Consider the following 15249-nt stretch of genomic DNA (forward strand, 5'->3'; position numbering starts at 1 on the left):
ACCAAAACATCCCAAAAACAAAGGGAAAAAGGGTAATGAGAAACCTTTGGGTCCAAAAACCAACCCAAACAAGTTTAAGGGCGAGAAAGGTCCTTGCTTCGTGTGTGGGAAAAAGGGTCAGTATGCTAGAGAGTGTGGGAAAAAGGACCTAAGGTGAATGCAGCTCAAGAGGAAAACATAGTTTCTACCCTTAGTGAGGTGAATGCGGTCCAAGGCAAGGTGAAAGGGTGGTGGTATGATACTTGTGCCACCGTCCATGTCACCTATGACAAATCATTGTTCAAGACCTTTGAAGAGTCAAAGGGCAACCATGAGATACAAATGGGCAATGAGGGCAAATCCAAGGTACTTGGCAAAGGTACTATTGATGTCTACTTCACCTCAGGCAAGAAAGTTACATTAGTGAATGTACTTTATGTTCCCGAAATGAGTAGAAACTTGGTAAGTGGTGATTTGCTTGGCAAGCCCGGCATTAAAGCCATTTTTGAGTCCGGTAAACTTATACTTACCAAATCAAATGTATTTTTGGGAAAGGGGTACTCTTGTGAGGGTATGGTTAAATTGTGCACCAATGATGTAACTTTCAATGTTATCAACAAAAATGTTAATTCCGCCTATATTGTTGAGTATGATTCTTTATTTTTGTGGCATCTTAGACTATCGCATATAGGTTTTTCTACCATGAAAAGAGTAGTAAAATGTGGTATGATTGCATGCAATATTAAAAACTATGGTAAATGTGAAACATGTGTTAAGGCAAAAATGATTCAGAAACCATTTCCTAGTGTAGAAAGATCATCTAATTTACTAGATTTAATCCATAGTGATCTTTGTGAATTAAATGGTGTTTTAACTAGAGGTGGTAAAAGGTATTTTCTTACTTTTATAGATGATTTTAGTAGATATACCTATGTGTTTCTTTTAAAGCATAAAGATGAGACTTTTGATGCTTTTAAATTAGAAGTTGAAAATCAACTAAATAAAAAGATTAAGGTGCTAAGAAGTGATAGAGGAGGAGAGTACTTCTCTAATGAATTCAATACATTTTGTGAAGAAAATGGTATAATTCATGAGTGCACTGCACCTTATACACCACAACACAATGGTGTTGCCGAAAGGAAAAATGGGACTTATCTAGAGATGATAAATTCTATGTTGGTGTTTTCTAAGTTGAACTTCAACTTATGGGGTGAAGCACTTTTAACTGCTTGTCACATTCTTAATCGAATACCGATGAAGAAAAATGAGATATCTCCATATGAGTTATGGTAAGGAAGAAAACCCAACATAGGGTACTTCAAAGTGTGGGGGTGTCTTGCATATTGCAAGAAAAACGAACCTAATAGAACAAAGTTAGGTTCAAGAGCCATAAAGTGTGCTTTTGTTGATTATGCCAACAATAGTAAAGCTTATAGGCTATTAGACTTAGAGTCTAATATTGTGATTGAATCTAGATAAGTTGAATTCTTTGAGAATATGTTATGTGACAACAATTCTCAAGCTTCAACATCTCTAAAGGAGAATTTGTTATATGAGAACAATTCTCAAGCTTCTACATCCAAAGTTGATTCTCAAGAGGAGAATTCTCAAAAGGATGTAAAGCAACCCTTTGAACCTAGAAGAAGTCAAAGGATTAAAAATCATAAAAGTCTAGTAGTGGATGAGATAGATTCTCAACGAATTTCGTTCTACATGGTAGAAGGAAATAGAGAGGAAGTCATTAGGAAAATTCCTATTGTACTTCTCGTTGAGGATGATCCTAAGACTTATAGAGAAGCTATGCAATCGAGAGATAGTGCATTTTGGAAAGAAGCCATCAATGATGAGATGGATTCCATTCTTTCCAATAACACTTGGGAATTGGTAGACCTCCCACCGGGGTCTAAGCCAATTGGGTGTAAGTGGGTATTTAGGAGAAAATACCACACTACCGGCACTATCCAAACCTTTAAAGCTAGATTAGTAGCTAAAGGGTTTAGGCAAAAAGAGGGTATCGATTATTTCGATACCTATGCGCCTGTTGCAAGAACAACTTCTATAAGAATTTTGTTCGCTTTAGCTTCTATACACAACTTGTATGTTCATAAAATGGATGTCAAAATGACATTCCTTAATGGTGACCTCAATGAGGAGGTCTATATGGAACAACCCGAAGGGTTTGTCCTACCAAAATCTGAACATAAAGTGTGTAGACTTGTAAAATCCTTATATGGATTGAAACAAGCTCCTAAGCAATGGCATCAGAAATTTGATCAAGCCATCATGTCTAATGGGTTTAGACATAACAATGGAGACAAGTGTTTGTATTCCAAAACTTGTACGGGATATGAGATCATTGTTTGCTTATATGTGGATTACATGCTTATTCTAAGTAATAGCATGAAAGGGATAGATGAAACGAAGAGGTTTCTATCATCAACCTTCAAGATGAAAGATCTTGGAGAAGTTGATACCATACTCGGTATCAAAGTAAAGAAACATAGTGGGGGTTTTGCGTTAGGGCAAGCCCACTATGTTGAGAAAGTATTGAACAAATTTAATCATCTGAAGGTTAAAGATGCCAATACTCCATTCGATCATAGTGTAAAACTAGAGAAGAATGAAGGAAGAGTGGTGGCTCAATTGGAGTACGCTAGTGCTATAGGGAGTCTTATGTACGCTGCCCAGTGTACTAGACCTGATATAGCATTTGCGGTAAGTAAACTTAGTAGGTTTACAAGTAATCCAAGTGTGGATCACTGGAAGGCAATTGGAAGAGTCCTAGGTTATCTTAAGAAAACTAAAGGACTAAGCTTTCACTACAAATTTCCTTCGATTTTAGAAGGATATACAGATGCAAGTTAGATATCCAATCTTGGGGACAACTTGTCCACAACTGGTTGGGTATTTACACTTGGTGGAGGTGCAATTTCTTGGGGGTCCAAGAAACAAACCTGTATATCTCATTCCACTATGGAAGCAGAGTTCATAGCTCTAGCTGCTACCGACAAAGAGGCCGAATGGTTAAGGGATCTGTTGATATAGATTCCCCTAATCAAAGATAATGTATCTACTATATCGATACATTGTGATAGCCAAGCGACATTGGCTAGAGCATACAGCGGAGTGTATAATGGGAAGTCTAGACACATTAGTCTAAGACATGGATATGTAAGAGAATTGATTCAAAGAGGAGTCATCTCAATATCCTATGTGAGAACAAGTGAAAATCTGGCAGATCCTTTCACTAAGCCACTAACGAGGGATTTAGTGGCTGCATCATGTCGAGGGATGGAACTTAAACTCCCTAAAGAAATTCACGATTGATGGTAACCTATCTTAACACTAGTTATTCAACTAGTGTTAGGTTCTATAGGTAACAACAAGTCAATCGAGTGAATATTAGTTGTACTCAAAACAAGTCCCATCTGAGATATTGAGTACTTGTGTGTTACCAAGTGGAGGGTTAAAACCGAAAGGTTTTTTAATAGAATTCAGTCATGTAAAGACAAGTATTTTAGGTAACAAAATACTGTAAGAATTCTAACTATATGGACCTAGGGGTGGTGCTGCCTCTCATGAGAATTGGGAGTATTCTCAAGAACGTCCATGAATGGAAAGTGCACATGGCCATTAACGGTGCAAAGAGAGACATAGAGGTCTCAAGTGAACATCGCAAAGGTGTGTGTGTTATCACCGATTTGTCATCATGAAAAGATGGTTCAATGCCTAGTGCAACCTAATTTTCGACAAATTTTGTGATAATTACACTATAGTAAAGTTCAAGTTGAAAAACAATTTACTTTATGCACTAATGCAATGACTCCTATAAGAGAGAGTTCTTATTTAATCAAGTGGGGGATATGTTATATTTCAAAATATAATGATTGATTAAATAAGTGTTATAGTAGATAACTATTTAATCTTGTGGGGGAATGTTATATTATTTTATAATATAGTGTAAAATTATATTATATTATAATATAATGTTTTAGATTAAATAAATGTGACAAAGTGTGTCACATATTGTAACATATAATAGAGAGTTACAATATTTAGATATATGAGATATATCCAAATAATGTAACATATTTGGTGTTACAAATTTGTAACTTCCAAATATTACCCTTTATTGTGTAAAATTGTTGTTACACAATATTGAGATGAATTTCATAAAGCCATATGTGATATGGCTGTTAGAGATATGATTTTAACCCCAATAATGTGTTTTGGGAGTTACAAAATCATTTGGGAGGGTTTGGAACCGTTTGAAAAAACAGCACAATTTTTTGTGCTGAAATTGGTCAGTGGCCACGGCCTGTGGGACAGAGACCAGTGGCCGCGGCCACCAATGTTTCTGGCCGCGGCCACAGGCCAAAAACTGACCAATTTTCAGTTTTTTCAATATTTGTTGAACGGCTCCAAAAACCCAAATAACTCCCAAATATCTTTTTTAATTCCATATTAATCCAATTAAACATTGATAACAGCCATAAGGGGTTGGTGGAATTTGAAATTCAAAGGGTGTCTCTAAACTCTATAAATAGGAGCCTATAGCTCACTTGTAAGACACAACTTTTCTATCCACTAGAGCACTTGGCTATAAACACCTTGAGGCTTGATTATTCCAGAAAGCATTTCCTATAATCTGTGAGAGATCCCTTAGTGCTTGAGTTAGGGGGAAATAAACTTTTGGACAAAGGTTCCAAACTTTGTTCAAGTTGGTGATCCCCAACACTCTTCACTTTGGTTGTGTGAGTGAGAGTTTATTGTTTTGGTTCTTGTTCTTATTTTCTTCTATTGCCTTTTCTTCTTTTCTTCTTATTCTATTTACTTGTTCTTTTGTTTAAAAGTTGTAATCCTTTTATTTCATTTGTTCAAACACTTCTAGTTTACTTGTATCTTTTTGTAATAGAGTTGTACTTTCTATTTCTATCATCTTACATCTCCTTCTCCTTTTATTTGTATTTTTCAGTTATAGAGTTGTAACACTTTATTTCATCAATCCTTGTCTATTGTAATATTTTGCATAGAGTTGTAATATTTTCTTACCATTTCCATTGAGGCAATACATATTTTCCTAACAAGTATCTCCCTTTGATTGAGTTCTCGTACAACAACAGCTATCAAGCGACTATCGGAGTGTCTCCATATGAGATGCTATACGGGAGGAAGTGCAAATCACCTATCCATTGGGATGAGATAGGTGAGAGGAGGTATTTAGGTCCTGAGATGGTACAGAGGACCAATGAGGTGGTTGAGAAGATTATAGGTCGATTGCTCGCCTCCCAGAGTCGCCAGAAGAGTTACTCAGATCTGAAACGCAGGAGCGTAGAATTTTAGGTTGGTGACCATGTGTTCCTTAGGGTTTCCCCTTTGAGGGGAGTGAAACGGTTTGGTGTTCGGGGCAAGCTGAGCCCTAGATTTATGAGCCCCTTTGAGATTCTGGAGCGGGTTGGAGAGGTAGCTTATAGATTGGCAATGCCACCAGCCTTATCAGGGGTTCATGATGTGTTTCACGTGTCCATGCTCCGGAAGTATGTGTCTGATTCGACACATGTTCTGAGTTATAAGAATTTGGAGTTGGATCAGGATTTGTCTTATGAGGAGAAACCAGTTCAGATTCTCAACCGGAAGGACAAAGTCTTGCGGAACAAGACCATCGCCTTGGTGAAAGTGCTATGGAGGAACAACAAGGTTGAGGAGGCGATATGGGAATTAGAATCTGAGATGTAGGAGCAGTATCCCGAGTTATTAAGGTAATTTCGAGGAAGAAATTTCTATAAGGATGGGATAGTTGTAATGACCTAAATTTGTTAATAAGGCTTAGGGCCTTGATTAGCATGCCTAGAGGGCAATAAGTGATTTACTATTATAATATGTGAATTTGTGTTAATATGCAATTAGAGATGCATGTGTTAGGTGAATTAAATATGCATGTGGGCCCCATCTGGTTATTAGGGGCATGATTGTAATTTTAGCCTATTGAGGGCGTAAATGTGATAATTGTGATATATCTGTGTTGCACGATCCGAGACAGTCTTCGGGAGCGGTTAGCTAGAAATTCACAACGGGATCGAAAATCCGACTCGGGACAAGTCAAGGGGTATTTTGGGTATTAGACATCTTATGGAGTTATTGGGCTATGGAAATAAATATTTGGAGATATATTTGAGGTTAGAATGCCTAGGAGGGAATATTGGGGAAATTTACCATTTTGCCATCAGGGACGTTTTTGGCACCCTGAGCCTTGGTTAACCTTAGAAGCTTAAGTTGAATAAAATTAAGGAAACACTCAGAATATAGGAACCGACCCACTCATTCTATCTCTCTCTCATCTTCTTCGTTGGATGCTTGGAGGTTCTATTTGTGAAAACTAATTGGAAGCTAGGAATAAAGCTAGAGCTTTGGAGGCTAGGAGCTTGGGGCTTAGGAGATCAACTCAGAGACTCAATTAAGCAAGGGCAAGCTTTTAAATTATATGAATTGCGCTTGAAATTTCTGCTGGTGTGCTAGGAGTTTTGCATGTTGGAGAGATGAAGATTCATCCGTGAGTTTGATGAGGCTTTGAGCTAGAATTCTGGTTAGGTTTTGTTCCTAAATCTATAGTATAACCTCTGTGATGATTAGTTTGGATTGTTGGCTTGTTTTGGGGATTAATTAGATTGGATTTTGAGGTAATAATTGTGAGTTTTACTGGGCTCAAGGGGTCGGGCCGCGACGCTCTTCTTGCTGAGCCGTGGCCCCTTAGAACTTGGGGTGTCTGGAAGTGGAGACGCGCCGTGGCGCCCTTCAGGAAGGGCCACGCCGCGTGTGGGCTGAAATGAGGCAGGGCCTCGGGTTGAGCTGGGGGTCGCGGCATGAGTCCCTAGGGTCGTGACACTTAGTGCATTTTTGGGTTCTAGAGAGGTTTTTGGCTCGGGAATTCAATAGTTAAGGCTCGGGATGGATTTTATCACCCGGATTGATAGAATTCAACGTTCCGGAGATTAGAATTATGACCCAAAGCTGTTTAATGGATTAGAACTTGATGGGTGGATATTGTTAATGCGTTGTGACTAGGGTTTCGGTGAGGCTCGGACTAGGGAATTGTGCTCGGGACATCGGTGCTTGGAAAGCTTGGGACGTAGGTAAGAAAACTAATGTTCCCATAGAGCTTGAGTTGTAGGGCTCGGCCCTATATGATTGAGTTGCAGGGCTCGGCGTCATATGAATGTGTTGCAAGGCGTGGCCCTTTGATTGAATTTATATGTGTTTAAGAAACTGTTTAGTTATATTATTTGTACACATAAATGAATGAGCGACAATGTCCGGGAACGACGAAGGCCGAGAACGGCAAGGGGCCGAGAAAAGCGTTTAACACGTGGAGTGCGAGTTGCCTGGGCGAGACCCGAAAGGATACCTGGGATATCCTCACGGTGTGGACCTTGAATCCAGAGCCTGGTAAAGCGCTCGGGACGGCATGGCCATACGTGTATTGCTTGATGATGGCTTGTTTAGTTAAGTGTTTGTTATGCATATGTTATCTGCTTGTGAGGGTTTTCTTGCTGGGCTTCGGCTCACAGGTTCTCTATGGTGCAGGTAAAGGCAAAGGGAAAGTCGACCAACCTTGAGTATGGTGAGCGTGATGAGCGGCGCATACATGTCTGGTCTGCCTGGCTGCCACGGCCAGGGGTACTTTTGGGAGATGATTGTTCTAAACTTAAGTTTTGTCGTTTAGTCGACTCTAGTTATATTTTTTGTTTTGAATTGTAAATATTTCTAAACAATGTTTTTGGGATCCCAAATGCTAAACGTTTTATAATTTTCAATGAAAGGTTTATTTTCAAGTTTATGACTCTAATTATGGTTTAATTACACTTTTGTCCTAAAACCTCGATTAGCGAGTTAATTGCACATTTTAAACTCACTTAGTAACGGATCTAAAGCAGTAGGGCGTTACACCTGACATCCCTGTCGGCCACACTTCCGGCTGGGTCAAGGCTCTCATACCTTTGTAACGCCCCACGTCACTATGGCTGCTTCCTGGAATGACAACTGGCCCTTCAAACCAACACGAGTCTTTTCAGCGTGCTTTGTCCTCGCTCGCACACTTCCTAGGAGAACTTCCCAGGAGGTCACCCATTATCATATTGCTCCAGGTCAAGCACACTTAACTTTGGAGTTCTCAAGTGGTGGTCTACCAAAAAAAAGATGCATCTTGTTGGCATAGGTAGTACCCATTAATCCATTTAAGCCCTCTTCAACTGTGTAGTCCCATACCTACACAGTCTTAGAATCATCACACTTGACCTTCCCCAGGCGATGTGGGATTGTACAACTTTTTACCCGGTCTTTCCCTCTGCGGATCACAGGATTCTGACTTTCACAAATTACTTATTAGAAAATGATACTATTTAGTATACTATATAGTTACTTTTAAAAGCTACACTTTCATTGCTTTTAAAATAATTTAATATATCAATTGGTTGCCTTTTGATATACAACTAAATTTTTAGGTCTAACACAAATTTAAAGCAACTAATTTACTTAGTGAGTTACCAAAAAGAGTCTTCTCATGTTATATTTGAAATTAACCAAACAATATCCTAAGGAATTTGTTTTCAAAAAGTTACTTGAAACATTTCTAAAATAGTTTTGAAGTTGTTTGGAATACAATATGGTATGTTTTAAATGTAAAATAAGAATACATTTTTTTGGCAACTTTTCAGACACAACAAAAAAAGACCCATCCCAACCATATTCTCCCGCGATGGCAAGAAATCCATCCTTACCATATATCAAAAAATGATTCCTTCAAAGAGTAGGTCGTGATGGTACTGCTCTTGAGCACAAACGGTCGACGGTGTCATCAAAAGAAGCTTCTAAAGTTGTGGAAATACCCACAAACTCGCTAGAAAATGTTGGCGATATAGGTGGATTAGATGGCTGGGTTTCGTTCTTCTTGAAAAGCTTGATCCAACGGTGCCACCCCCGAGGTCCATGGTGGCCGGAAAAGCCAGTCAAAATGTCATAAGGCGTCACTATAACGCCCTGGATAACCAAGACCGTTACACTATGTATTTGAAATAGTGCAAGACTTGCTAATCAAGTCATTTGAACAAAAATGTGATCCTAAGGTCAACCATTAGGTTAGGGTTAAAATATTTTGACCATAAACGGTTAATTTTCATTAAAACGGATGTTTAATACATGGGATCACAAAAACAGGGTATAAGTAATAATTTACAATCTCCAAAAGATAATACAACCAAAAGCCACTCTAATGGAAAAAACACAAGTTTTAGGGCTCCGTCCCTGCACTTTCCCTCTCCCGTGACGAACGAGCTGCTGACTATGTACACTTCGCCCTCAGAACTCTCCAACTCATGGTTGGTCCAATTTCCCTTTGCCTTTACCTACACCACGTAGCACCCGTGAGCCAAGGCCTAGCAAGAAAACCAAAACAACAAACACATATACAGTAGAAGCATCCAATCAATCTTAATACAGTCATTCAGAAATTCAACAGAATATAAGCATCAAACTAATAATAGTAAACATGTATTTTCAAGAAAATATTTTAATAAGTAATACCAATGCTCAGGGTCAGCACCCTTAGGCCGAGCCCTCTGTTTATTAAGCTGATCCCGACTCGCTTAGGCCGAGTCCATTGTTTATTTAGCTAACCCCGGCTCACAGTGGTCGAGCCGCGTCCAGTGCGCTAATCGTCAGCCTCGGCTCCTTTAGGCCGTACTTTCACATTCCACATAATAACAATATAGTTACACAACACATATGTCCTGATACAGGGAACCTTAGTCCCAAACACAACCACTTGGGTGCAGTTTTCTTACTTCAAATCTAGAGCGGAGAATTAAGAACGCTCCCAAGCACGATCCTCAGTCCTGAGCCTTAGCGATAAATCTAGTCATAGTTTCAATAGGTGATCATCAATTCATAACCCAAATAAATGTTTAGGAAACAATAAATAGCCTCTGGGACCTCGAATTCTACTAAGATGGGTGGTAGAAATCATCCCGAGCGCTTAGATACAAACCCCCGAACCATCCTAAGCCTAAAAACCAACCTTGGCCAACGTTCCCTAGGCGGGTTGCGACTTGGCCCTGAGGGTTGTGACGCGCCCCAAGTCAGAGGTGTGGCCCCAGGCTATTTGGGGGGAGGTGGGCCACGACTTGCCCTCCTAGGGTCGGGGCGTGCTTTAAAGAAAGAGAGCCCTTGTAACGCCCTACTTCCTTAGAGCCGTAACTAAGTGAGTTTAAAATGTGCATTTAACTTTCTAATCAAGAATTTAGGTCAAAATTGTAACTAAACTGTATTAAAATCACATAATTCGAAAATGTAGTCATTCATTGAAAATTATAAAGCATTTAACATTCGGGATCCCAAAATACTGTTTATAAATATATACAACTAAAAATATGATTAAGGTCGACTACACGAAAAAATAAGATTTAGTACAAAACATCTCCCAAAATACCCTTGGTCGTGGCAGCCAGGCAGGCCAAACATGTACGCGTTGCTTCACGCTCTCCGTACTCATGTTTGGTCGACTTTTCCCTTGCTCTTACCTGCACCACAGAGCACCCGTGAGCTGAAGCCCAGCAAGAAAACTCCACACAATAAATAACATATGCATATCAATCATTCAGCATATAACAAATCCTCCAACAGGCTAGACACATACGGCCATGCCGTCCCAGGCGCTTTACCAGGCCCTGGGTTTGCGGTCTGCACCGTGAGGATATCCCAGGTATCCTTTAGGGTCTCACCCTGGCAACTCGCACTTTGCGTGCTAAACGCTGCTCCCGGCCCCTTGCCGTTCTCGGCCTTCGCCATTCCCGGCCCTTGTCATTCTCGGCCTTCATCGTTCCCGTCTCTTGCTGTTCATTCACATATATGCAACATAGCATAATTAAACAAATACTTAAACATGTATTAACATAATCAATGGGGGCTACGCCCTGCACACAATCATATAGGGTGGTGCCCTGCAACACAACTATGGGGCCTCGCCTTGCTCTACGGGTACAACAGTTTTCTTACCTGTGTCCCGAGCTTCTTAAGCACCAAAATCCCGAGAATAGTCCTCTAATCTGAACCTCGCTAAAAACCTAGTCACAACACATACATAGCACTCTCGTTACTAACCAATTCATATTCATCTCCCGGAACCAATCCCGTGCTCTCATGACCTCCCGTTTCCCCCACACAAGGTAGCGAAAGCGTCCCCCGAGCCCCCTGAGCCAAAACCCTAAAACGCAAAGTCCCATCTCCTAAAATTGGCCTAGCACCGTGGTACAGCCCTATAGGGGCCGCGGCGCCCAGAATGGTTCCCATATCTTGATTCAACCTAGTGCAGTGACACGAAAGAACAGGGTCGCGACACTCATACGCGAACCCAGATTACTGGGTTTTTCCCGAGCCAAAACTCTTCCAAATCAATACCAAGGTATACCCAAGTCCCAATTAGACCTAAAACCCCAAATGAACAGTATAGCAACTCCAAAACAACAACAACAAACCCAGACACACAATCAAACCTAAGAATCACCTATTGGTTCAAAATTCACAAAACTTAAACCACACTTTATAAAACTTAAAACACACTTTATAAAACTTAAACCACACCAGGAAATAAACTTCAGAGATGCATGGAACTCTTACCTCAAGTAGAATTCGACCTGAAATGCTTTCAAATTCAACTCCAAGCTTAAATCCTTTGATTCCCAAGTTGAATCCTCACAATCACTAAGCCACAAATCCAATTTTCAGCATTCAACCCAAACTCTCAAAAACATGCAAGGAGACTCAAAATCAGAGATGAAGCCTTACCTCTAAATTAATCTTGGCCTATGCTTGACTCTAGTTGCCCCAACTTCGGCCTTGAATTCCTTCCTTGAGCCCAAAGAAGATCAGCTCTTCTCCTCCTTCCTTTCCTAGCTTTTTGGTTCTCTCTAGACTTCCAACAAAATATTCAGATATATGCCTAAGTGTAAGTAACGTGAATGACTTCTCCTCAGCCAAGTTTATCATTTCCTAAGGCAAAATTACCATTTTTCTCTTTCTCCTAATAAAATTCTTATACTAACCTCAAGGGCAATTTCGTCATTTCACCCAAATCCCGCTAAGTCCTTGAGTATACCTAAAAATTCCCGTTAATCCCAGAACACTCAAATCATTACTAAATTACTACCCGATACTTAATAAATCCAAAACCCATATTATATACCCAAAATACCCCTAGGCTCCTCTCGAGCCGGGTATTTGACCCCGTTGTGACTTTTCAGTTAAACTGCTCCCTAGGACCGTCTCGGATCGTGCATCACAATTATATCACCACTCACACGTGGTGTCAATCACAATATTCACAAATATTACATTTATGCCCTCAACGAGCTAAAATTATAAATATGCCCCTAACAACCAAATGGGGCCCACATGCATATTTAATTCACCTAAACATGCATTTCTAATCACATAATCATCAAATTCATATATTAACATAATAAACCACTTATTGCCATCCAGGCACGCTAATCAAGGTCCTAAGCCTTATTAGCAAATTTGGGACGCTACAGCCCTCCCAGGGCATTCTGGGCATGCGGGCCGCGGCGCAGCCCTGCGTACCTAGAATTTCCTGGGTTTTTCTCAGCAACTTACCCAGCCAAAATCTCAAAATTCAACCTTAATAAACACCCTAACCAAAACCAAGCTCAATTACGAGTCTAAAACCCTTAATTACATATCTTAAACATAAAAAGATTCAAAACCCTTCTGAATTTACCATCCCAAATCACTAATCAACTACCCCTCAAGAACCTAAACCAATTCACCCCAATATCCTGAATTCCCAGCAAAACAAGACATGGTTCTTACCTCAGTTGTAGCTTAAATCCCCTAGCTGTTCCTTGTCCCCTTCTAGCCTCAATCTTTAGTCCTCAAGCTCTAAATCCCAGACCTTTTCTTCAGCAACACAAGGCTTCAAACACAAGAAGGAGTGAGGGAGTGAACGCTAGTGAGAGGGAGAGAGAGAGAGTGTTAAGATTCCACTAGTACTTTCTGGTGGGTTCTGGTTTAGCCTAAGGTATAATTGACCATTTCCCTTCATCAAAGTGAACCAAAATTCCCCTGAAATCTACTTAACCTTTAATTTGCTCTAAGGGTAAAGTAGTCTTTTCCCCCTGTTCCTGCTAATTCCTCAAGTGTTCCTAACATCTACCAATTAATCTTGTTGTGTCCAATTAATTACCAAATACTTATTCATTATCCAATAAATCCCGAAATACCCTATAAATTCCCCAAAATACCCCCAAGTTCCTCTGAGCCGGGTATTTAAACCCTGTTGTGACTATTTCGCTAATCCACTCACTAGGACCATCTCGAGCCATATGCTGCAAATATATCCACATAATAATGTGGTCTCAACCATTTATCACATATAATCACATTTATGCCCTCAAATGGCCAAAATTACAAATATGCCCTTATGAACAATAAATAGCCCATATGCATATTTAATACTCATAAACATGCATATAACATACTCACATAATCATATCAATCATGCATGTCACATAGTCACACATTAAACCAATTAAACACACATATATAAACCAATTATGCCCTCCCGGCACACTAATTAAGGCGCCAAACCCTATTACCGATTTTGGGTCCTTACAGTCACCTTTAACTAGCGCGTGCGGTAGATTCCGAAAATGTTTGGCGACAAAACTTGAGCCAAAGATTCGTCAGATCCTCCTATTCCCAGTCGTACAGTGCATGTACGGATACTTGACTCTAGTATTCTACTACGTAGATTGACAGTTACGTGTGTGAGAAAGAGAAATAAGCAATGCTATATTATTTTCAAAAACCAATATGGAAAAAATAGTATTAATGTAAATTGCATGGGTCAAGGCATTTTTGGAATTAAGATGATAAAAAGGGTACCATTTATAAATTTTCTATAAGTTTATCATGTTGATCTATGCCTAACACAATAGGGTTATATATTCAAGAAATGTAGATTTAGAGCACTCACAATGAATAATATAAAATAAAGAAGGTTTCACAATATAAAGAAAATTAGAAAAAATGCTCTCTAATAAATGCTCTACTCTATATTTTTTTACCTCAGGTGTTGTAGTCTCTTCTCTACATTTAGTGAAAACTATTCACTCTTTAAATATTTTTTAATAATATATCTCTCCACTCTAGTCTCTTTCTATTATTTTTATATTTGGAATGAATAAAAGAGATTAAGAAAATTATATTAAAATTGAAGAAAAAAAATAGAGAAACTATTGTATAATTTAATGTAAAAATTGGAACTAAAATTAAAATAAATAAAGTTTTAGTAATATATTTTAAAAGATAGAGTACATAAGTTATTGAGAGTGCTATTAACATTCCCATTCTCTTCTTCTTCTACGTGTACTACAGCCACACACCACGATTTCAATAATAAGTAGGGTTTATACAATTTTTTAATACAGTTTGGATCTTCGGTTTTATACAAGTAACAAATAGGATCATGTATTTTTTACATTAGTAAAACATAGTATCTTTAGCTCAAAAGTTTGGACTCTTCCTTTGCACTTTTTGTCTTTCTCCTCACACGAGCTCAATCCACCACAAAGACTACCAACGAAAAATAAATAGTTAATTACTCATCAAATCTGAACTAAGGTAATATATATATATATATATATCCATCTTTTCTATATAACAATTACGTAGATAACGAATTTATTTTTTAACGGTTTTTTATTTTTTTAATGTTAATTTTAATATAATATTTTTATATTTAACATAATATTTTTATATTTAACGGTAGTTTGTAAACATCACTTAAATATAAATAAAATAAATAATTAATAAAATTAAAATGATATATTTTTTAGATATTTTACAATAATAATTATTTAAAAATAATAAAATCATACATTTTATAACTTAAATAAAATTGAATTAAACTTTAACTCACTTATTAGAATAATATCATATTAAACATATAATATAGCAACAACTTGCTTTTTTAAAAATACTAGTAAGTAACTTAAATTTAAAATCCATGTATAATATTTAATATTACATTAAACATTTAATAAATAATCTCTTGTTGTGATTCCTAAATTCAAAAATTAAAACAAACATAAACTTTTAAAAAAATATATTTTATTAAAACAGAATACTTATTCAAAATTTATATGACATTAATATAAATTTAATAAAAATAATTAATAAATTCTATAAATAAAACTATAG

Source organism: Humulus lupulus, chromosome 9 (genome assembly GCF_963169125.1).
Source record: "Humulus lupulus chromosome 9, drHumLupu1.1, whole genome shotgun sequence".
In the NCBI taxonomy this organism is placed as follows: Eukaryota; Viridiplantae; Streptophyta; class Magnoliopsida; order Rosales; family Cannabaceae; genus Humulus; species Humulus lupulus.